At 53.8% G+C, this 21,459-nt stretch overlaps 1 protein-coding gene across 4 annotated transcripts in view; it reads left to right on the forward strand.

Annotated features, from left to right (window-relative positions):
* EHMT1 (euchromatic histone lysine methyltransferase 1) overlaps positions 1–21,459 on the forward strand; it is a 146,272-nt gene that overhangs the window by 20,582 nt on the left and 104,231 nt on the right. Inside the window, exon 1 of one of the 4 annotated variants that reach the window (XM_047769113.1) lies at positions 5,733–5,855. The exons of the other annotated variants lie outside the window; for them this stretch is intronic. The gene's annotated coding sequence lies outside the window, so the exon portion shown is untranslated. Of the gene's footprint in view, positions 1–5,732; positions 5,856–21,459 lie in introns of those variants that run through there. 4 annotated transcript variants of the gene reach the window in all.

Below are 21,459 nucleotides of genomic sequence, written 5' to 3' on the forward strand. Positions count from 1 at the left end.
CAGTTCTTTTTCTTTTTCGGCTGCCCCTCAGCGTGTGGAGTTCCTGGGCCTGGGGTCGAACTTGCGTCGTGGTGTTGCAGAGGCGCTGCCCGTCCTGTGGCCCCACAGCAGGCCCTCCTAGAGCCTTCCATGTAGCAGGAGGGACTTCCTTAATGTTTCCTGGAGGATGGGTTTGCCGGCGACAGACTCGCTTGTCGGTCTGGGGGTGCCGTGGTTCTCTTCCGTGGAGGAAGGCGCCGCAGTGCGTGCGGGCTTCTGGGCTGGCCGTCTTTTCCTTTGATGCTCGAAGCGTGTCGTTTCACCGCGTCCTGGCTTCGCGGTTTCCCGTGAGAAGGCGGTGGTTGCCCTCACGGAGGAGCCGGGGTGCGCGCGTTCCTTCTGTCTGGCTGCATCCAGGAGCCTCTTCTTGGCTTTAGGGTTTGAATGGACGAGTCTGAGCGGGGATCTCTTCCGTATCTAACTGGGAGCTTGTCGAGCTTCTTGGAACGTCCTGACTTCTGAATGCTGCTGTCCTTCGAGCTGTGAATCTTGCGACGAGAACCTTGTCTGCAGTGTTGACGCGTAGCCCTCACCAGCGCCTCTGTGCCCGATGAACACTCCGCTTTGCCGTCTTAGTCAGTGGCGCAGAGATCCGTGGCTGAAGAGCCTGGCACTGGGCCTTCTCGTCTTTCTTGGGCGTGATGAGTGTGTGCTGGTGACAGCCTGGGGATGAGGTGCCCCTCGGGGCAGGCGCCTTTGCCTGGCGCTGCCGAGCTCTGCCTCGTCGCGTGACAGCAGCAGGACCCCATGTGGACCCGTGAGCCTGGCTGTGTGCTGCTGTGTGTGTGGATTTTTGGGACTTGAGCCTCACATGCTTTTTATGTTATTTACAGACACGAGCCCGTGCTTGGCTCTGAGGCTTTCAGAAACAGGAGCGTGGCTGTGGTTTGCTGGCCTCTGGCGGAGACCTGCTTTCTGTGCTTTCAGAGTGCCCTGTCTTTTGTCAGAACCCTTGTTTTGTGTTTTGAGGACTGGTTTCTGTGTGTGTTTGTTTCTTCATCGTTATGTCCAAGGCTGGACTGTAAACGCGCTAAAAGTAGGGCTTTAGGGACGTTTTAGGGTGATCTCTGTGGTGTAACTTACTGTAGAGGAGGAGCCAGAGCTGGCGTGAGGATTGTGTGTGTGTGTGTGTGTGTGTGTGTGTGTGTGTGTGAAGATGACCTAGGTTAGTAATCGGCTGGCTCTCAGGTGTGGACGGGAACCATTTATGCAGTGGGTCGTTTCTTCATCCGTTCGTTTTCGGAACGTGTTCAGCGCCTTCTGTGTGTCAGCTTCTGCACTGGGAGCCGGAATAGAATAAACGTGGTGCCCTGTCCTTCTGGAGGTGCCTGCGTTCTGGTTTTGAGGGGGACACCCAGCTGTTTATAGAGAGGATGCGAGGAAGCAGCACCCGGGCGGCGCTCGGCCATGCTGGGGGTTAAAGGGCGGCTCTGGGCACCCACTCCGGCTCAGACGGAGGCCACGGCGTCTTCGGCTTGGGCTCCCAGGTGGAACCTTAGCGAAGGCTTGGCTTCTGCACCTGCACAGGAGTGGAGAGGGGCCGCCACCTGCCTCCAGCAAGCTGGCCACAGCCCTGTGTGGTCTTTGAACCCTCGAAGTGTGTGTGCCGTGCGAAGTGCACACGGGCTTCCAGAGTGACTGCGACATGTTGTGTGTTTCTTGGGTCCTGATCTTGTTTATATTGGTTACGTGTCGAAATAGTGACATTTTGGATGTGTACTGGGCTAAATAGAATTTATTAAAATTATTTGATTCCCATTTCTACTTTTTTTTTTTTTGGCTGCGCTGGTGGTATGTGGAAGTTCCCAGGCCAGGGATCGAACCTGAGCCACAGCAGCAGCCTGAGCCGCTGCAGTGACAGTGTTGGATCCTTAACCTGCTGCGACACAAGGGAACCCTGTTTCTACATTTTTAATGTGGCTGCTGGAAGCGTACAGTTGTACTTGTGGCTCATCCTGTGTTTCTCTTGGACTGTGTTTCCCTGGCCTGGAGAGCGTTTTGAGTTTGCACTGACTTTGGACCATGTAGGCAGAAGTCCTGACGTCCAGAGGAGAGGATGGCGGGAGACCCTAGGAAGGGGGCTGAAAAAAGAGTCAGAGTCTGAGTGGAAGGGGGCGGGGAGGAGGAAGGGGCAGGGGGAGCTTGGTGGCTGCCTGGCCTCAGAGCTTGCAGCTCGTGTGGGTCAGAGCTGCTGGGAACCAGTGACGTGGGGCGCTGTTCTCTTGTCCCACCGGGTGGGTGTGCTGGCAGCCAGGCTGAGGGGCCTGGGCTTTGGTCCAGCATGGCTCACGTGGAGGGGTTGGAATGCTAAGTGTCTTCGCTCTTTTTCTGCTGGGATGCCCTTCATTCTGGCTTTGACAGTGTGTGCACGTGTCTCTTTACCCTCCTGTGAATTTTTGTTTGTTTTTGTTTTTTAGGGCTGCACCCGTGGCATACGGAGGTTCCCAGGCTAGGGGTCAAATCGGAGCTACAGCTGCCGGCCTGCACCACTGCCATAGCAACACGGGATCCAAGCCATGTCTGTGACCTACAGCAGCTCACGGCCGCCCCGGATCCTTAACCCACTGAGTGAGGTCAGGGGTCGAGCCCACCACCCCATGGTTCCTAGTCGGATTTGTTTCCGCCGTGCCACGAAGGGAAGTCCCCTCCTGTGAATTAAATCCCGGCTCCTCAGGCTTCATTCCTCTGCCTTTGCTCTTTCCAGGACCTGCCAAGCCCTCCGAGCCCTCCGAGCCGGGCACCTTGAGCTAGGTTTGCCAGATCTGTTGGTCAGTTCTCAGCCCTCTCTTTACGAGCCCTCTCCGCAGCACTCGACGTTGGAGTCAGGAAGGAAGGCGCGGCCTCTTACCTGCCTGTGGCTTGCGGATCACCTTTCTCTGCTGCCAGCCTGGCTGTCAAGCCTTCCGCTGGGTCTCACTTGCAGGAGCCTCCTGCTGAGCCTGGTGCCCTGGTCCCGTGTCCTCACCCTGCGCCGTCTCTGCCAGCCTCGCTGTTGCCTGCCTCCAGGGTGGGGCACGTGCGTACTGACTGTTGGAGAGCTGGTGGGCCCCTCCAGCCAGCGTGAACACCAGCTCTCACGGGACCGCTGGGTGCCACGCGGGAAGCCAGCCCTCAGGAGCGCCTCCTTCTCTACCTGACTGCTTCTGCTGTTGGCTGGAGGCCGTGTCCAAGGTTGTTAGCAGAAATGTGGCACAGAAATTGGCGTGCAGATACTTCTGCGGTAGTAGTTTGACAGCAGGACCTGACGCTTTTTGTTGTTGTTAGTGTTTAAACCCTCACGACCTGAGCTGATGAATCTGTTGATTGAAAACAGGTGTGCTTTTCTCACAGTGACGCGTTTTCCTTATTCTGACAACAAGAAAGGCACTTCCAGTTGTGAATATAAACTTGAGGAACGAGAAGCTAAACGTTCTGTTGTGTGTCAGAGGAGTAATGCTACAGGGTTTTTTCAACTTGGTGTTCTGAAGAATGTCAAACCTTTGCAAAATGCCGCAGGACGTTTAGTGGGTGCTTTTGGGCCCCTTCCCGGGGCTCATCTCTTTGCTTCATCGCGCCTCTCTCTCTGTGACCTGCTTTTGTTTTCTGTGGACCATTGGAGTGGACGCTGCAGGTGTCGTGGCCTAAGGCTTCCAGCGTGTCTCTCCTGAGAACAAGGAGCTTCTCCCTTGGCCGCAGCGCGGTGGCTGAGTTCAGGAAATGTAGCAGGTTGTAACGTGCTAGGTGCCCACGCGGCGGCGGCGGCTTTGACCCGAGTGCTGCACAGGCCATGTGTTGGACTTTTTCTTACATCAGGTCGCAGGTCAGTTTGTCTTGGTCTTGTTGCTGCCTCTCTTCCCTTGCTTAGTTAAGGTGGTGTCTGCTGGTTCTTCCCTTCTGTATAAATCAGTCCTCATTTATTAGCTGACAGTTGTCTTTAAAAGGCACCTTCTGGAGTTGCCTGGTGGCTCCGCGGGTTAAGCTTGGGTCACTGCTGTGGTACGGGTTCAGTCCCTGGCCTGGGAATGTCTGTGTGCCGTGGGTGCAGCGGGTGCAGCCGCAAGAAAAAAAGAGCCTTCTTCCACCCAGTACCCTCACTTTTTTGTTATCACTACGGAGTGCTTTTAAATGTTAAAATCGGTTTTTGTCACTTTTCTTTTTGATGTTCAAATTATCCCAGATCTGGCTGTTTGAGCCCTTAAATCCAGATTCTGTGTCTTTTTCTTTTTTTTTAAATGTGCTCCCGTTAGTCTTGGAGTGACTTCTTGCTTTACGGGATAACACAGTTATGAGACTGTTTTGTACAATTGTCAGCAAATAAATATGAAAACCTAGGTGAGGCGGAGACTTTCCTAGGAAAGTGTGATTTACCAGATGTACTCTAGAAAGATAGTGCATTAGCCATCTCTTGCTGTGTAACAGGTGCCCTCAAATTTGGCAGCTTAAAACAACACACATTTTTTATCTCACGGTCCTGTGGTCAGCACCCCAGGCTGGGCCCTCTGGGTCAGGGTCTCTTAGACGAGGCTGCAGACAGGGTGTCTGCAGGGCACCGTGGTCTCAGAATTCAGTGGGGGCAGGATCTGCGTCCAAGCTCGCGGTCTCTCCCTCTCTCTCTCTCTCTTCTTTTTTTTTTTTTTTGCTTTTTAAGGCTGCACCTGCAGCATATGGAAATTTCCTAGGCTAGGGGTCGAATTGGAGCTGTGGCTGCTGGCCTCCCCCACAGCCACAGCAACATGGGACCTGAGCTGCGACCTGCGCCGCAGCTCACGGAGGTGCCAGATCCGTAACCCACTGAGCGAGGCCAGGAATCAAACTTGCGTCGTCCCGGATGCTAGTCGGGTTCTGAACCCAGCGAGCCACGACAGGAGCGCCTCAGGCTTGCAGTCTCTTGGATCTGGCGCCCCGTCCTCCCTCCCCTGTCCGTCTGTCTGTCTCGTTCTCAGTGGGAAAGCCTGGAGGCCTCCCGTGAAGGTCGTAACACAGTTAGACCGCTTACGTCTCCACTCACCTTGAACATCTTGAGGCTGGGATTAAGCAGGATGGTCAGTCAAGAGGCCTGTTAGAGACAGAAACTTCGAAAGCAGGTGGTGAAACTGCTTGGAGACAGCTCTGCCTGGACAGCCTGGGGGAGTCAGTGCTGAGGGGCAGTGAGGTCTTCCACGCAGGGAACGGCGGTAAAAGGGACGCGTTTCAGCAGCCAGACAGTAACCTGCTCGCAGCAGCACAAAAGATAGAGCGTTCTAGAATGAGTTCAATCATGGGCAAAATTTATATGAGGACTGGTGTGCAACACTCCAGAAGCAAGAGGCCTGAGCCGTGGAGACACTTCTTGTTCTTGGACATTGTGAAGGTGTTAGTTCTCCTAAATCTTGATATAAAAACCTCCCTTTATCCTGGTAGAGGTGCCAGCAAGGGGTCATGTTAGCCAGCTCTGCCCTTTCCTGGCATCTCTTGCCCTCCATCCATCAGAAGATTCTGTTGGCCGCACCCTCAGAACAACACGCCTCTCGCCACCGCCTGTCACGGCCCCGCTGGGCTCCAGGACGCACTGCTGTGGGTCGTAGCAGACATTACGTTGGAGCTGTCCGGGATCTTGAGTGTAGCCTGGGCGGACTGAAGGGAGCTGGTCCACCTGTGAATACAGGTGAATAAAAGTGAGGGGAGCTGAATAGGACCGAAGGGTCGCTTGGTCACGCTGCTGCTTTTCGGTTTAGCGAAATGGTACCACTGGGGAAGCTGGACGTTTGCCAGTTGGATGGGGTCCTCCGAAATGCACCGGAACCCGCGCGAGTCCTGAACCGCCGGATCCTTAATTGCCAGGCTGCCGGGAAGCTCTGGTACGTCCTAGTGGGTGGGAGATTGGGCCTTGTGGGTTTGACTTGTATTTCTCTGATGACTGATAATGTTCAGTAGCTTTCCATGTGCTCATTGGTCGTTTGTGTTTGTTGGAGAAGTTTCTGTTCAGATCCTTTTCCCATTTTATTTATTTTCATTTTTATTTTTTGTCTTTTGTCTTTTAGGGCTGTACCCTCGGCATATGGAGGTTCCCAGGCTAGGGGTCTCATTGGAGCTGTAGCCGCCAGCCTACACCTCAGCCACAGCAGCACAGGATCCGAACCACGTCTGCGACCTACACCACAGCTCATGGCAATGCTGGATCCTTAACCCACTGAGTGAAGTCAGGGATCGAACCTGCAGCCTCATGGTTCCCAGTCGGATTGGTTTTGTGCGTGCCACAATGGGAACTCCCCTTTCCCATTTTAAAATTGGGTTGTCTTTATTATTGACTTGTATGTGCCATATATATGTGTGCATGTGTGTGTGTGTGTGCACACACACACACACACACACACACACGCACACACGCACACACACGCGCGCACACACGCACACATATGTTAGGGATGCGAGTTCCTTGTAGAGACACGACTTGCACATGTTTTTCCCCTTCTTTGGGTTGTGTTCTTACTTCCTTGATGATGTCCTTTGAAGTGCAAACTTTTTTTTTTTTCTTTTTTGGCTGCCCTGTAGCACATGGTGTTCCCAGGCTGGGGATCAGGCCTGAGCTGCAGTTGCCACCTAAACCTCAGCCACAGCAATGCTGGATCCTTAACCCGCTCTGCTGTGCTTGGCTGGGGATCGAACCTGCGTATCAGGGCTTCGAAGACGCTGCTGATTCCATTGCTCTACAGCGGGAACTCCCGAACATTTTTATTTATTTCTTTATTTATTTTTTGTCCTTTTTGTCTGTTTAGGGCCACACCCATGGCATATGGATGTTCCCAGGCTAGGGGTCCAGGCAGAGCCACAGCCATGCAGGATCTGATCTGTGTCTGCGACCTATCCCACAGCTCATGGCAACGCCAGATCCTTAACCCGCTGAGCAAGGCCAGGGATTGAACTTGCGTCCTCATGGATACTAGTCTGGTTTGTTAACCGCTGAGCCATGACGGGAACCGTGATTATTGTTGTTATGTTTTTGCTTTTTAGGGCCATGCCTGCGGCATATGGATGTTCCCAGGCTAGGGGTCGAATTAGAGCTATAGCTGTTGGCCTATGCCATGGCCACAGCAATGCCAGACCCAAGCCTTGTGTGCGACCTACACCACAGCTCAAGGCAACGCCGGATCCGTAACCCACTGAGCAAGGCCAGGCATCGAACCCCGATCCTCATGGAAACTAGTCAGGTTTGTAACCCACTGAGCCACAGCAGAAACCCCCAAGTATTTTTATTTTTGCTGAAGTCCAGTTTATCTATATTTCTTCTGTTGCTTGTGCTTTTGGTATCATGTCTATGAAACTGCTTAGTCCTAGGTCACGAATATTTATGTCCATGTTTTCTTCTAAGACTTTTACAGTTGCAGCTTTTATGTTTAGATTTTTGATCCGTTTTACGTTAATTTTTGCACATGGTGTCAGGTGGGCTCAGCTTTGTTCTTTCGCATGTGGCTGTCAGTTGCCACAACGTTTTTTGAAAAGACTGGTCTTTGCCCATTGAATGGTCTTGGTGTCTGTTGAAGATCAGTTGACCGTGGATGATAATGGCTTTATTCCTGGACTCAATTCTGTCTCTTGATCAGATGTCTACCTTTACGCACACACCACGCTGTCTTCATTATTGTAGCTTTGTAGGAAGTTTTGAAATGGGGAAATGCGACTTCTCCAACTGTGTTCTTCTTTTCAAGAATGTTCTGGGTTTCTCTTGTGGCACAGCAAATTAAGCATCTGGCATTGTCACTGCAGTGGCCTGGGGCCCAGTCCCTGGCCTGGGACCTTCCACATGCGGCAGATGCAGCCAAGAAAAAAAAATGGCTTTAACGCTTCTGAGTCTCTTAAGTTTCCATGTGAATTGTAGGGTCCACCTGTCAGTTTTTTCAAAGAAGCCATTTGGGATTTTGATTGGGATTGTGCTGGGTTTTCTTTAAACGCAGTCACCCCGAGTGGAGACACCCACCCACACACACCCACACCCACACACACACACAATCCATGTCAGTGAAAACGAGCGGCCGTTTGTTGGCATCTGCGTTGAGTTGCACACCAACAGGCACAGTAGGCACTGGGTTCCACTGGGCTGGGCTGGATCGCAGCCTCTGAGCAGAGGGAGGCAGGGCAGGCCTGGAGACTGGGGTAAGGCCATGCCTGCACGTGGCCAGGGCATCTTACTGGAGAGACAGACCTGGGGGTGTCTCTGTGGTTGGCAGGTGTCAGGGACAGGCAGGCGGCACTGAGCCAGCAGGCTGGGTGGCGGGTGCCTCGGAGCTGGGTGGTGACTCTGAAGGTAGGAGCCAGCGGAGGCAGGGGCCGAGGAGGGTGTCAGGGACCCTGGGTGGGAGGGAAACGCAGCAGGAAGGAGCCTGGCAGTTGCCTTCGAGCGTGGCGCTGGCGCCCGATAGAGGAGGCTGGTCAGAAGGCCAAAAACGGTTGTTCCCCGTGGCCCCCGGAATCTTAGGACTGGGGCTTCACCCAAAGAGCCAGGGGTGCTGTGCCTGTTCGCTGCTCGTTCAGGAGCCTTGACTAATGAGCTGTGAGTTCACAGTGAGTGTCACCTAGGAAGACGCTGGCAATGCTTTTTAAAGTAATGATGAATTGAAAAATCGCAGAGCTGAGAAATAGAGACACGCTTAAATACTTGCCGGTACATCTGCTTGATGGGTGTTCTCCCCCCGCTGGTGTGGCGAGTGTGAGGGCGGTTTACGGGACGGTCACCGATAGGGATCGCAGCTGTGTGCCGCGGGTATGTGTGTGCACCAGGTGCGTGCGTGCAGCGGGTACGTGGGAAGAGAAGCTGGTAGGAAGTGGGACCTCCTGAGCTAAGGTGGTGCGTTTGCTTTCAGAGTTTCCCTTCACTGTTGTCTTCCTGATAAACCAAAACGCCAGCTCTGTGCTGACCTGTAGGAAGGAACTTGGGCGGACCTTTGCTTCCCTTGGCCTGGGCTTGGGTCAGAGGACAGGCTGGATCACACCTGCAGCAGGGTTGTGGCAGAGTCCCTGCTGGACCTGTCTGCTCCCGTATCCTGCCTCCTGCCTGTCATCAGCAGGTGCCTACCTGGGGCCAGCCCAGTGGGGTTCCTTGGGGCTGTGTGTTGGGGGGGAGAGCAGACGGGAGGCCTGGGGAGTGCGTCAGTCGGGGGCAGCGCTGTGCCGACGGCAGTGGGAGTCGGACCTGGCCTCTCTGGGCGCGTGCAGGTGCTCACCTCTGTCGGGACTGTGAGCTGAGCTTTGGCCCAGGGAGCAGGGAGCCGGCGGGAGAGATGGAAAGCTAGGGGACAAAACTGGCTTGGTGACCGTGAGAAGGAAGGTCAGATTCACAGTCCTTTTTTTTTTTTTTTTTTCCAGGGCTGCATATGGAGGTTCCCAGGCTGGGGGTCAAATCGGAGTTATAGCTGCTGGCTTACACCATAGCCACAGCAACGCCAGATCCGAGCCACATCTGTGACCTGCACCACAGCTCATGGCAATGCCGGATCCTTAACCCACTGAGCGAGGAGGCCAGGGATCGAACCTGCATCCTAATGGATACCAGTCAGATTTGTTTCCGCCGAGCCACAGTGGGAACTCCCAGGATCAGTTTTAAAGGTGGAACACTTAGTTTTTAATGTTCTTTATCAGAGCGATTTACTGAGCTTTAAAAATTATCCTTGGGCATTGAATTTTAACAAATACTTTTTATACGTCTTTATAAAACCTCTTAGTGTAAGTGTTTCTAAAGTTAAGTCGAACCTGCTCACCTGAGATACAGCCGGTAATGCCTGCTAATGTTGAATCTTGTGTGCTGTGCGGAGCTCCTGTAGTGGCTCAGCCATTAACAAACCCTCCTGGTGGCCGTGAGGATACCGGCTTGATCCCGGGCCTTGCTCAGGGGGTTGAGGCTCCAGCGTTGCCTTGAGCTGTGGTATAGGCCGGACCCCAGCCTGGGAGCCTCCGTGTGTCGAGAATGCGGCCCTAAAAGAAAAAAGAAATTATGTGTTGTTGAATTCAATTTGCTGATGTTTTGTCTAGAGACTTTCATCTGTATTTGTAATAGGAATTCTCACACATTTTATGGTCTCTTTCCTTCTCATTTCTTTGGGTTTGTTTTATTGTTCACTCGTGCCTGTAGCCCCCTGATTTTGGAGCTTTTTTTCCCCACGGAGCTGCCGCCTGCAGGTTCTGTCTAGATGGTTACGCTGGGTGTGCAGAGGCGGAGGCAGGGGAGTGGGGTGGTTGGACTCGGCTCACTGCCAGGACGCTCGTTTTGTTGTGATCGGTGTGCTCGTGGGTCCTGCTTACATGACTAAAAGCGATTGTGCGAGGGAGAGGACGGGCCAGGGGACAGTGCCTGTCAGGCACCGAGCGGACTGGGCAGCGCGCTTGGCGCATTTGAGGTCCGAAGGGAGAAGGAGGAACAGAGAGCGACCGAGCAAGAGAAGGCGCGTGGAGCAGAGTAACTTTCCACCACCTCCCTTTCTGCTCTTGATCTTAAAAAGGCCTCGGTGCATTTTCTTGTAATTCCTTCCAGAAAGATTTGTACGCGCGTGCCAGCCTCTCTGTTCGGACGGGGATCTCGCAGACACCCGTTTGGTAGCTAACCTTTGTCTCGTCACCATGCTTTTCCCACAGTAGCACATAGCTTATTGGTATACTTCCCGGGAACTTTCTGGTAGTCATCCCTTTTTAGGGATATAACAATTCCTCTGACTAGTTGGATATTTAGATCGTCTGATGTAGGAAGGAAGCTGAGTGAATCTTCTTGTTATGTATGATTTGAAGAGCTTTCGTAAGTGTATCTTAGCGTATCCTAAGAAGTAGAATTGCTCTGCCAAGGGTTTTTTAATTTTGTAAATATTGCCAAGTTGCCTCAAAGAGGTTTCCTTAATTTTATTACACTAGCAGTAATGAGAACTGCCTGTTTGTCTGTACTCTCCTGTAGTAAGAAAGACTTGACCATTTTTTTGCCAGTCTGATAGATGGACAATGATACTTTTGTTGCTTCAAATGCATTTTCTTAATGAGGAGTGAACAGTTATCATTTATTTTTATTGGCATGCCATGCCTTTTCGATTCTGTGCTTGGTGTGAGCTGCAGGCCCCATTGTCAATGACAGCTCAGTTATGTGCATCTGAACTTGTAGTCTGGCACCTGGCCTGCGCCTGACCCAGAGGAATCTGGGCACCTAAAGCGAACACCTCACTCGTTTTTCTGGCCCGCTGACCATGGTCTTGACTGACCCCATGCCAGGCCCTCACCAGATCCGGCCACGACGCCAGGAAGCTGGGCTGACCGAAGAGTACTTACGTGAAAGAGGAGTAGCGCTTATTTCATTCCACCTTAAAAACAGGAAATTGCATTTGTTTTTACTCTGCAGTTTTGCATGGAAATACTCTCTTTTTGAGGTATTGCCTCCTTTAAAGAAAGGACTTCAAATATTATTTTGGATCAAGAGCTGCAGCTCGGACCGGACTGGAGGCTGGCACGCCGTGAAAGGGCCTCTTGAAAGGGAGGTTCGGGGGTGGGTGGAGACGTCTGTGGGGAGGTGGCTGTGCAGGTGGCCTGGAGTTCCTGCCCACCGCTTGCGCGTTGAGACCCCACCCCAAGCGGATGGGCTTGGTGAGCTGTAGGCTGGCTTCTCCGAGTCACGAGGGCTCTTGGCTCTCTCCACAGGCTGATCTCTGGGGCGGGTCCCTTATGACAGGCTGCTGAAACAGCTCTTGTGCCCCGCGGCCACTGGACCTCGGGTTCCTTTCCTAGGGTTTTATTGGTTAGGGTTTTTTTGTTTGTTTGCTTTTTAGGGCAGCACCTGCAGCATATGGAGGTTCCCAGGCCAGGGGTCGAATCAGAGCTGCAGCTGCCGGCCGATACCACAGCCACAGGAACGCGGGATCCGAGCCGCGTCTGCGACCCACACCACAGCTCACGGCCACGCCGGATCCTTAACCCACGGAGCGAGGCCAGGGATCGAACCCGCTCAGCCCAGACAGGATCTCCGTGAAAGTGATGTTTGATCCAAAACTCAAAGGAGGAGAGGGCATGGGTCCCGAGAGCGCGAGAGAGGTGTGGTGCTCAGGCCCCAGGTGGGAGCTGCCTTCCCCGGGGGGAGTTCTGGGTGCTCCTGGAGAGGAAGAGGCCTCCAGGCTTTGCTGCTGCTGACGCGGCGCCGCACGCGGACTTGGGTCCCCTGGCTGTCGTAGGGTCAGGCACCAGGGAGACCAGCCAAGGAGCTGTGAAGAGCCAGAGCCGGGTGAAGGGAGGCCTCCCTGTGCGCGCTGCCCGAGAGGCTGGGAGAGGGGAGTCTCACCCAGCACTGCCCCCTGCTGCCTCCCCCGCGTCTGCTGCTCTGCAGACCTCTGTCTGCCCCGCCCCCCGCCCTCCCCCCACCTCCCTTCTCTCCCCCACCCCCCCCCCACGCTGGCCCTCCCTCTCCCCCCACCTCCCCTCTTCCCACATCCTTCTGCACCACATCCCCCTCCCCTCTGCCCCCACCGCTTCCTTCTCCCTGCTTCCCCCCCTTTCTCTTCTCCTCCCTCTCCCCCTCCTCCCCTCTTTCCATCAAGGCCCCTGGGTCCTCCCGGGTGTGGAAAGTAACATGATGTCTTTTCTGTCAAAGGAAATCTTGGTGACTCCAGTTTGTACCCGCTCCTGGCCCTCCCCGCCACCCAGTCCTGGGCTCTGAGCCCTGCCCGGTGCTGGCGACCACCTGCAGGCTCTCACTCCTGCGTGGACGTGGACCTGCTCTCCTTAGGCGGAAACCTCACACCGCGTGGCCTCTCCCCCGTCCTGAGGCCCCCGGCCAGCCCGGGTGGGCCTGCAGGGCAGGTGGGCCTGCAGGGCAGGCCTGTCCCCTCGGCCCAGGGCCCAGTACAGGACGGCCGGCCTCCCATCTTTGCATTTGCTGCTTTCTTCCACGGGCTTCTCTCTGAGGCGCGTTCTTGGCGACAGGCCTGCAGCTGGGACAGCTGCTCTTCTGCGTTGTCCTTAGCGGCGGCTCGCCATTGCGCAGACCCCGTGCTGCTGCGCGAGGCTGAGGGCAGCCGCGTCCAGTGAGCCCAGTCGGTCTGGGTCACTTGTGTCTCCCGCTTTCATCAGGCGCTCCTGTGGGGCCCAGCCGTGTTTGCTGCAGCCCCTGGGTCCTGTGTGGAGTTTGAATGGTGGATTCGTGAGGGTTTCCTGTCTGTGGTTCTTACTGTAATTGTGTTTTGTACAGAGGGGCTCAAGTTTTTATTACGTTTGGGGGAAAAATAGAGGGAAACATGCCAGTTGTTAACTTGGATATTCTGAATTACGGGATTGGGATGGACAGTGATTTTTGTCATACTTTTGGGGATATAGGTTTTTTAAAAATACTAAGCGTATATTAGTTTTATAGTAAAAATTTAGTGGAAACCCTCCTGTGGACTTTGATTCGTGAGATTAATGAATGAGCATTAAAATCCTGAAGGGAGGACGACCCAGAATTTAGCTGATGTTCTATCAAAACGAAGAGTTGCCTTCTGCCCTTCTCATCAGATGCAGGCGGTCCCCCTGCCGTGCCCGGCGCTCCTCTTCCATCCCCTCCCTTGCCCTCCTCTTACCTGCTCCTCGGCACCAGCTGCCCTCGGGAGAGCCCCTTCAGCACTTCCTGCAGAGCCGACTCCGCAGCAGAGGGTCCCTGAGGCCCTTCCAGGGCTCTGAGGTCAGGCTGTCGTCATTTGCCTTGTACAGCACAGGTCACCGCGTGGCTGGTGTGTGACAGTGCCGCGTGCCGCGTGTAGCTGTGAGGGTCAGCTTGTTAGGCCACACAAGATATTTACAGGAGTTCCCATTGTGGCGCAATGGAAATGAATCCAACTAGGAACCATGAGGTTGCGGGTTCGATCCCTGGCCCCGCTCAGCGGGTTAAGGATCCGGCCTTGCCCTGTGCTGTGGTGTCGGTCACAGATGCGGCTTGGACCTGGTGTTGCTGTGGCTCTGGCGTAGGCCCGCGGCAACAGCTCCGATTAGACCCCTAGCCCCGGAACCTCTATGTGCTGTGGGTGTGGCCCTAAAAAGACAAAAAAAAAAAAAAAGATCTACAAACATGTAAGCAGCACCGCTTATCTCTACTTTTTTGTTTTGAAAAGTGGTTGTTTTTCATAAATACATTTTATGTTAACATGGTTTATTGTTATTTTTAAAGAAAGTGATGATTCTAAGATTGTCTCAGTTTTAATTTCTCACTGGTAAGTAACAGCTCTAACCCGTAGGAACAAAAACTCTCTGGGCTGCTCATTGCTTTGCAAGGTGTAACAGGGTGCTGGGATGAGAGATTTGAGAGCTGCTCCCCTATTGTGTGCTGAAGGACTTGGTAGTGCGGTAGTGAACCAAAATCCCACAAAAGTCCTGTTGCTCATAGGGCTTTCATTCTGATAGGGAATAAGTTCCACATTTTTCAATAAAAGGTAAAAAAAAAAATTCCACATTTTGGTGTTACATGCCTCAAAATATTCACCTCTTTTGGTTTTACTGTCATTAGCATGCTCATCTTTTTGTCACAATGGGGGTTTTGAATGAAATTCAGCTATGAAGGTGTTTTTCCAATGTTATTCCAATCCTATTACAGAAAGTTTTTTTTTTTTTTTTTTTTTGGTGACGCTCCTGGCTTGTGGGAGTTCCTGGGCCAGGGATCTAACCTATGCCATTGCACCGACCTGAGCCGCTGCAGTGGCGACACTGGATCCCTAAGCCTCTGTGCCACAGGGGAACTCCCTCAGAAGGACTTTTTAAAAAATCTCCAAGAAGGTTAAGAATGTGATCTTCCAAAAACCTTTCTGCTCGGAGGTAAGAAAGTTTATCAAACTATTGCCACGGTTTTCTGCACGTAGCCTGCACTTGTGCTTTTCACCACCAGATGGCGCGCCCGCTGCGATGAGCCTACCCCAAGCTCAGGGGCTGCCCTGGTACCTGGCCGCCTCTTTGCCCCTCCAAGACATCTGCTTTGCTGGTGCTGGGCAAAGGCACACTTTCCGCTCAGGCCCGAGGCTGGGGGTGACTCCCAGAGGTGTCAGCGCTCTCCGCCCGGCAGATCCCGCGTGGTCCGTGGTGACAGCAGCGGTGGTGTGCCTCTGGGGTTGGCGGTCTCTGCCCCTTTCTGCTGCTTTCCTGTCTGTGGCCCTTCAGACAGGGGTGATGCCCTCCAGATCTGAAAAAAGCAAAGGTTTTGCCTTTTTCTTGGTGTGTCTGCTCCGTCCAGGCTTACTCACCTCCCCCAGTCTTCAGGGCTGCAGCTGGTGGGTGTTGACCTGGGGGCCTGGGGGGTTGGGGGGGTTATTCCTGGGTCCTTCCCTCAGGCCAGAGCTTGGACCTCCTGCCTTCTGTCACAGCGGGGGTCTCATCGTCGTAGGTGAGGGCCTCTGTCACAGTGTGTGTGGGGGGTCTCATCACAGCTGGGGTCCTCTGTCACAGTGGGGGGGGTCTCATCATAGCTGGGGGTCCTCTGTCACAGTGGGGGGGTCTCATCACAGCTGGGGGTCCTCTGTCACAGTGGGGGGGGTCTCATCACAGCTGGGGGTCCTCTGTCACAGTGGGGGGGGTCTCATCATAGCTGGGGGTCCTCTGTCACAGTGGGGGGGGTCTCATCACAGCTGGGGGTCCTCTGTCACAGTGGGGGGGTCTCATCATAGCTGGGGGTCCTCTGTCACAGTGGGGGGGGGTCTCATCATAGCTGGGGGTCCTCTGTCACAGTGGGGGGGGGTCTCATCACAGCTGGGGTCCTCTGTCACAGCGGGGGGGGTCTCATCACAGCTGGGGTCCTCTGTCACAGCGGGGGGGGGTCTCATCATAGCTGGGGGTCCTCTGTCACAGTGGGGGGGGGTCTCATCACAGCTGGGGTCCTCTGTCACAGTGGGGGGGGTCTCATCACAGCTGGGGGTCCTCTGTCACAGCGGGGGGGGGTCTCATCACAGCTGGGGTCCTCTGTCACAGCGGGGGGGGGGTCTCATCATAGCTGGGGGTCCTCTGTCACAGTGGGGGGGGGGTCTCATCACAGCTGGGGTCCTCTGTCACAGTGGGGGGGGGTCTCATCACAGCTGGGGTCCTCTGTCACAGTGGGGGGGTCTCATCACAGCTGGGGGTCCTCTGTCACAGATGGCCAGTGTTCTTCAATATATGAGAAACTTTATTCGTACATCACAGGAGCGTTCAGCCCCCCCCCTCAGGTTAGTAAATGCTGAAAGCATGTACAGCTGTGAGGATTGTAAACCCCACGGTGGCACTGCCTGCCTGAGGGAACAGCTGTGCAGGTGGGGACACCCTGTCCCCTGCCCCACAGCCAGTCTGCACATCCTCTGTGGTCACTGCTTTGTTCTCAGGAGCCCCAGGTTGGCGCCGTTGATTCAGGGCAGACACACCCTGGGTCCTGGGATGGAGCCTGCAGCCCAACCAGCCCCCCGCGCTGCGCTAACCTGGCCCCACACTCCTCGAGGTGTAGTTAGAAGCAGTGGGGGACAGAGAGGAGGGGGCGCCTGGTGGGGAGAGGGTGTAAACACCAGGCCCTTGCTTCTCGGTCCTGGAGTGGAGAGGTGTGGGCCTGGCAGCAGTGGCTTCGCCTGCGTGACAATGGCAGAGCTGCCAGGAGCCTGCACCCGTGACCCGTGTAAACCCCAGGGTTTCCTGAGCGCCAGTCTCCTCAGAGAGCTGTGTTTTCAGAAGCGACGTCTAGGCGCCAGAGGCACCTCAGCAGGATGAGAGTCTTGCCCGTCATCTCTCGCAACCTCAGGATGCTAGTAATTAAAGCCCGCGGAGAACCTCCAGGCTCGCTCTCCTTTCCAGCGCTCCTCGCTGGCGCCCACGCAGTGGCTCTGCCTGGCAGGGGTGCAGGAACGCTCCCCGGGTCCCAGCTCTGCCCAGCCAGGGCTTGTATCTGTTTGCTCCCGGAGAGCCAGCGCAGCTCAGCCTTGGCGCTGCCCGGCCCTTTCCTGGGAGTCCCAGCCTGGGGACTGACGGGCCGGGCCCGCCCTTCAAGCATCCCTTTCGGCGAGGTCTTCAAACAAGGGCCGATGCCGGTGCCGGGGGTGCTGGGGCCGGGGCCATGCTGTGTGTGGGGGTTGCGCCCTTCCCAGTGCGGAGGCAGGCAGGTGCGGGGTCCCTTTGGTTTGCGAAGAGCTGGCTCTTGCGGGGAGCAAGCTGGGGAGGGTCCCCTCCCCGGGATGCTGAGGACCTTGGCACCGAAGGATGTTTGACAGGCCGGCTTGCACCCCGACAGTCTTGGGCCAGTTGGGGGTTGGCAGACTTGTTCTGTGAAGGTCTAGCTGTCTCCGCTGCACATGCTTTGTTATCTTTGAAACTTAAATGTACAAAACCCACTTGTAGTTTGTGGGAAGCGCAAAAACGGGCTTGGGCTTGATCTGGCCCGTGGGCAGGCTTGCTGACCTCGGCCTACCCCGCCGACGCCCCCTGTGCTGCCACAGTGCGAGCGCGGGGCCGTGGACAGTGCGGGCGGGGGTGTTGCAGAGGCGCCTGGCGAGGCCACCGTCGAGGGAGGTGGTTTTAACCGCAGGGTAGGCGTCGACTGGAGGGGCGGCACTGGAGTGGGAAGATGAGCTCGGGCTCCTCCTGCGGGCGCCCTCAGGGAGGATGTGGCTTGGAAAAGCTTCGGAGCAGCCGAATCTTGAGAACCCGTTGAGCCAACAGGGGAACTCCACTGGTTTAATTCTTCTGCTCGTTTATTTCCTGGCTGTGTTTTCTTTTGGGTTAGTTTGTAGTCGTTATGTATCTCTTCTAGATTTAAGAATAACATCAAGGGCGTAATACTTGGCCACATACATTGCATATAATTTTTAAAGTTTATTTGTTTAGCCACATAAAATGTTTAAAATATTTTGGTAGGTAAACCCATAAAGCTTTTACTTTTTTTTTTTTAAATCTTTTTTTTTTAGGGCTTCACTCATGGCATGTGGAGGTTCTCAGGCTAGGGGTCCAACTGGAGCTGGAGCTGCTGGTCTACACCACAGCCACAGCAACGCAGGATCTGAACCGAGTCTGTGACCTACACCACAGCTCATGGCAACACCAGATCCTTAACCCACGGAGCAAGGCCAGGGATCGAACCTGCAACCTCATGGTTCCTGGTTTGATTTGTTGACCACTGAGCCACGGTGGGAACTCCAAGCTTTTACTTTTTGATTCCTGATCTTAGTGTTATGCTTAAGAGTCAAGAGTTCCTCATTTCAGAGTTATCAAGTATTTCTTCCTGGTGCTTTTATCATTTTATTTTATTTCATTTTTTGTCTTTTTAGGGCCGCACCCACAGCGTATGAAAGTTCCCAGTTCGAGGTCCAATTGGAGCTACAGCTGCCGGCCTGCGCCACAGCCACAGCCACAGCCACAGCCACCCCGGATCCGAGCCGCATGCGTGACCTACCCTGCGGTTCATGGCGACTCTGATCCCTAACCTGCTGAGCGAGGCCAGGGATCGAACCCGCATCCTCGTGGATGCTCGTCGGGTTCGTCACTGCTGAGCCATGACGGGAACTTCTGATGTTATTGTTTTGTATTTAATTGCTTCCTACAGTGACTTCTACTCATGAGGACCTTTCCCCATGGTTAGGCCTTGTCTCCGTGACCATTTTACTATTCTTGTTTTGTACTGATTGGAAATGCCTTTCCGGTCTGTACTACATTCTTATGTTTACATGCGTCTGTTTCTAGGCTCTCCTAGATTTATTTAATGAAAAACCTTAAGAATTTTCATGGGCAACAGTAGATTTTTTCCCACAGAATCACGGCATAACCGAGCAACATAATTATCTCTTCTGCCGGATGTTTATTTTCTTTTTCTTGTTTTTCTTATTTTTTTTTCTGCCACACCTGCAGCATGCAGAAGTTCCTGGGCCAGCGACCCGGGCCACCGGGGAGCTCCCCTACGAAATGTCTCAAAGTCTGAACCTGTGGGCTTTGCGCCTCACCTGTCACAGCCGCCGGGCGGATCAGCAGGAGCACGCCTGGGCGTCCCCGAAGCAGTGGCCCTTTAGGGAGGGAGGAGGCTGCTCTGCCGGCCCTGCTGCCCTCACGAGGGTCCTCGTCCTGGGGTTTCTTAGCAGCCCCCGTGGGAGATGGGGGAGACGTGGGGAGACGTCGCCAGTTTCCAGAGAAGCCTCCGTGTGCCGGGCATGCGAAACCCTGTCTTCTCAGTCGGAAACATGCTGGTTTCGTGGGTTTGCCACGTGTGTGTAATCCGCACCTCTTTGTGCAGGAATCAGGTGGGACTCCTGAGAACTGTGTTCAGCCTGAAGCTCTAGGGTTGTGTTGGAGGTTTGTCCTGTAAGTGCACGGTCTTTCTGAGGAGTCAGAATTGGCTTCTTAAAATGTTAAGAAGCCTGCCTTGCGTCCCAGCCTAGGAGAGAGGTTGGCCCCGTGTGGGGGACGCAGTCTGCTTCCCCATGGGGCCCCGACAGCCACGTCCGACGTCGGCTGCATCCCTGGGGCCACTCACAGGGCCTTTGCTCTAGAGACCTCTGCGCTTCAGCCTCCGGAAAGTTTGCACTCGCAGTCTGGGACCTAGGAGTGACCTCACAGGGTGATAGCAGTTTTATACTGCAGAAAGCTGTTGAAATGGCAACAAAATTTTTTTCTTTGAAGTAGTCTGGGGCTTGGGATTTGTTAAGTATATAATATTAAAAATCATAAAAATGTAAAGATTTCAAGTGAACTTTTTCTTTTTTTTTGTCTTTTTGTCTTTTGTTGTTGTTGCTATTTCTTGGGCCGCTCCCGCGGCATATGGAGGTTCCCAGGCTAGGGGTCTAATCGGAGCTGTAGCCACCGGCCTACGCCAGAGCCACAGCAACGCGGGATCCGAGCCGCGTCTGTGACCTACACCACAGCTCACGGCAACGCCGGATCATTAACCCACTGAGCAAGGGCAGGGACCGAACCTGCAACCTCATAGTTCCTAGTCAGATTCGTTAACAGCTGCGCCACGACGGGAACTCCTCAAGTGAACTTTTTTTAAAGTATTAACCTTTTTGTGTTTTGTGAGGAAATACGGTTTCTTGTTTTTAATGGGAAGCTTATGCTGTCGAGGAGTTCGTGGTCTTTTTCTCGCTCTTTTTCGTAAACGAATTTTATTGCATTTATAGATGTGTAGCGATTATCACAACCCAAATTTACAGCGTTGCCAGCCCAAACCCCCAGCCCAGCGCCCTCCCTCCCAACCTGTCTCCTTCAGAAACCATTACGTTTTTCCAAGCCTGTGAGTCTGTTTCTCTTCTGCAAAGGCGTTCATGGTGTCCTTGTTGTAGAGGCCACCTGTGAGTGAGAGCATGGGATGTTGGTGTCTCACTGCCTGACTGACTCCACTTGGCACGAGAATTTCCAGGTCCATCCATGTTGCTGCAGATGCCATTCTTTCTTTCCTTTTAAGGGCTCAGTAAATTTCCGTTGTGTGTATGGACCCCATCTTCTTTTTTTTTTTTTGTCTTTTCTGGGGCTAAACACACAGCATATGGAGGTTCCCAGGCCAGGGGTCGAATTGGAGCTGTAGCCACCGGCCTTTGCCAAGCCACAGCAACGCCAGATCCGAGCCGAGTCTGCGACCGACACCACAGCTTATGGCAACACCGGATCCTTAACCCACTGAGCATGGCCAGGGATCGAACCCGCAACCTCATGGATCCTAGTCGGGTTCTTTATCCACTGCGCCACGACGGGAACCCCAGGGACCACATCTTCTGGATGCACCCCTCTGTCGATGGGCATTTAGGTTGTTTCCATGTCTTGGCTGTTGTACATGGTGCTGCAGTGAACGTTTGGGTGTGTGTATCTTGTTGAGTCATGGTTTTCTCTGGTAGATGCCCAGGAGTGGGGTTGCTGGATCAGATGGTCATCCCACTTCATCATGATGGACAATCCTTTGAACGTGTTGTTGGATTTGGTTTGCTAGTACTTTGTTGAGGATTTTTGCATCTATGTTCATCAGTGATATTGGCCCGTAATTTTCTTTCTTTTTTTTTTTTGCCTTTTCTTGGGCCGCTACCGCAGCATATGGAGGTTCCCAGGCTAGGGGTCGAATTGGAGCTGTAGCCACCAGCCTACGCCAGAGCCACAGCAACGTGGGATCCGAGCCGCGTCTGCAACCTACACCACAGCTCATGGCAGCGCCGGATCCTTAACCCACTGAGCGAGGCCAGGGGTCGAACCCGCACCCTCATGGTTCCTAGTCGGATTCGTTCACCACTGCGCCACGATGGGAACTCCCTGTAATTTTCTTTCTTTCTTTTTTTTTTTTTTTGTGGTGTCTTTATCAGGTTTTGGTATCAGCAGTTTTTTGGAATCGTTTCAGAGGCTAGGTGTTAGCTCTTCTCTAAATGTTTGATAGAATTCGCCTGTGAAGCCATCTGGTCCTGGACTTTTGTTTCTTGGAAGTTTTTTAATCACAGTTTCAATTTCAGTTCTTGTGATTGATCCTTTCATTTTTTTCTATTTCGTCTTGGTTCCGTCTTCGGACGTTGT

Source organism: Phacochoerus africanus, chromosome 2 (genome assembly GCF_016906955.1).
Source record: "Phacochoerus africanus isolate WHEZ1 chromosome 2, ROS_Pafr_v1, whole genome shotgun sequence".
NCBI lineage: Eukaryota > Metazoa > Chordata > Mammalia > Artiodactyla > Suidae > Phacochoerus > Phacochoerus africanus.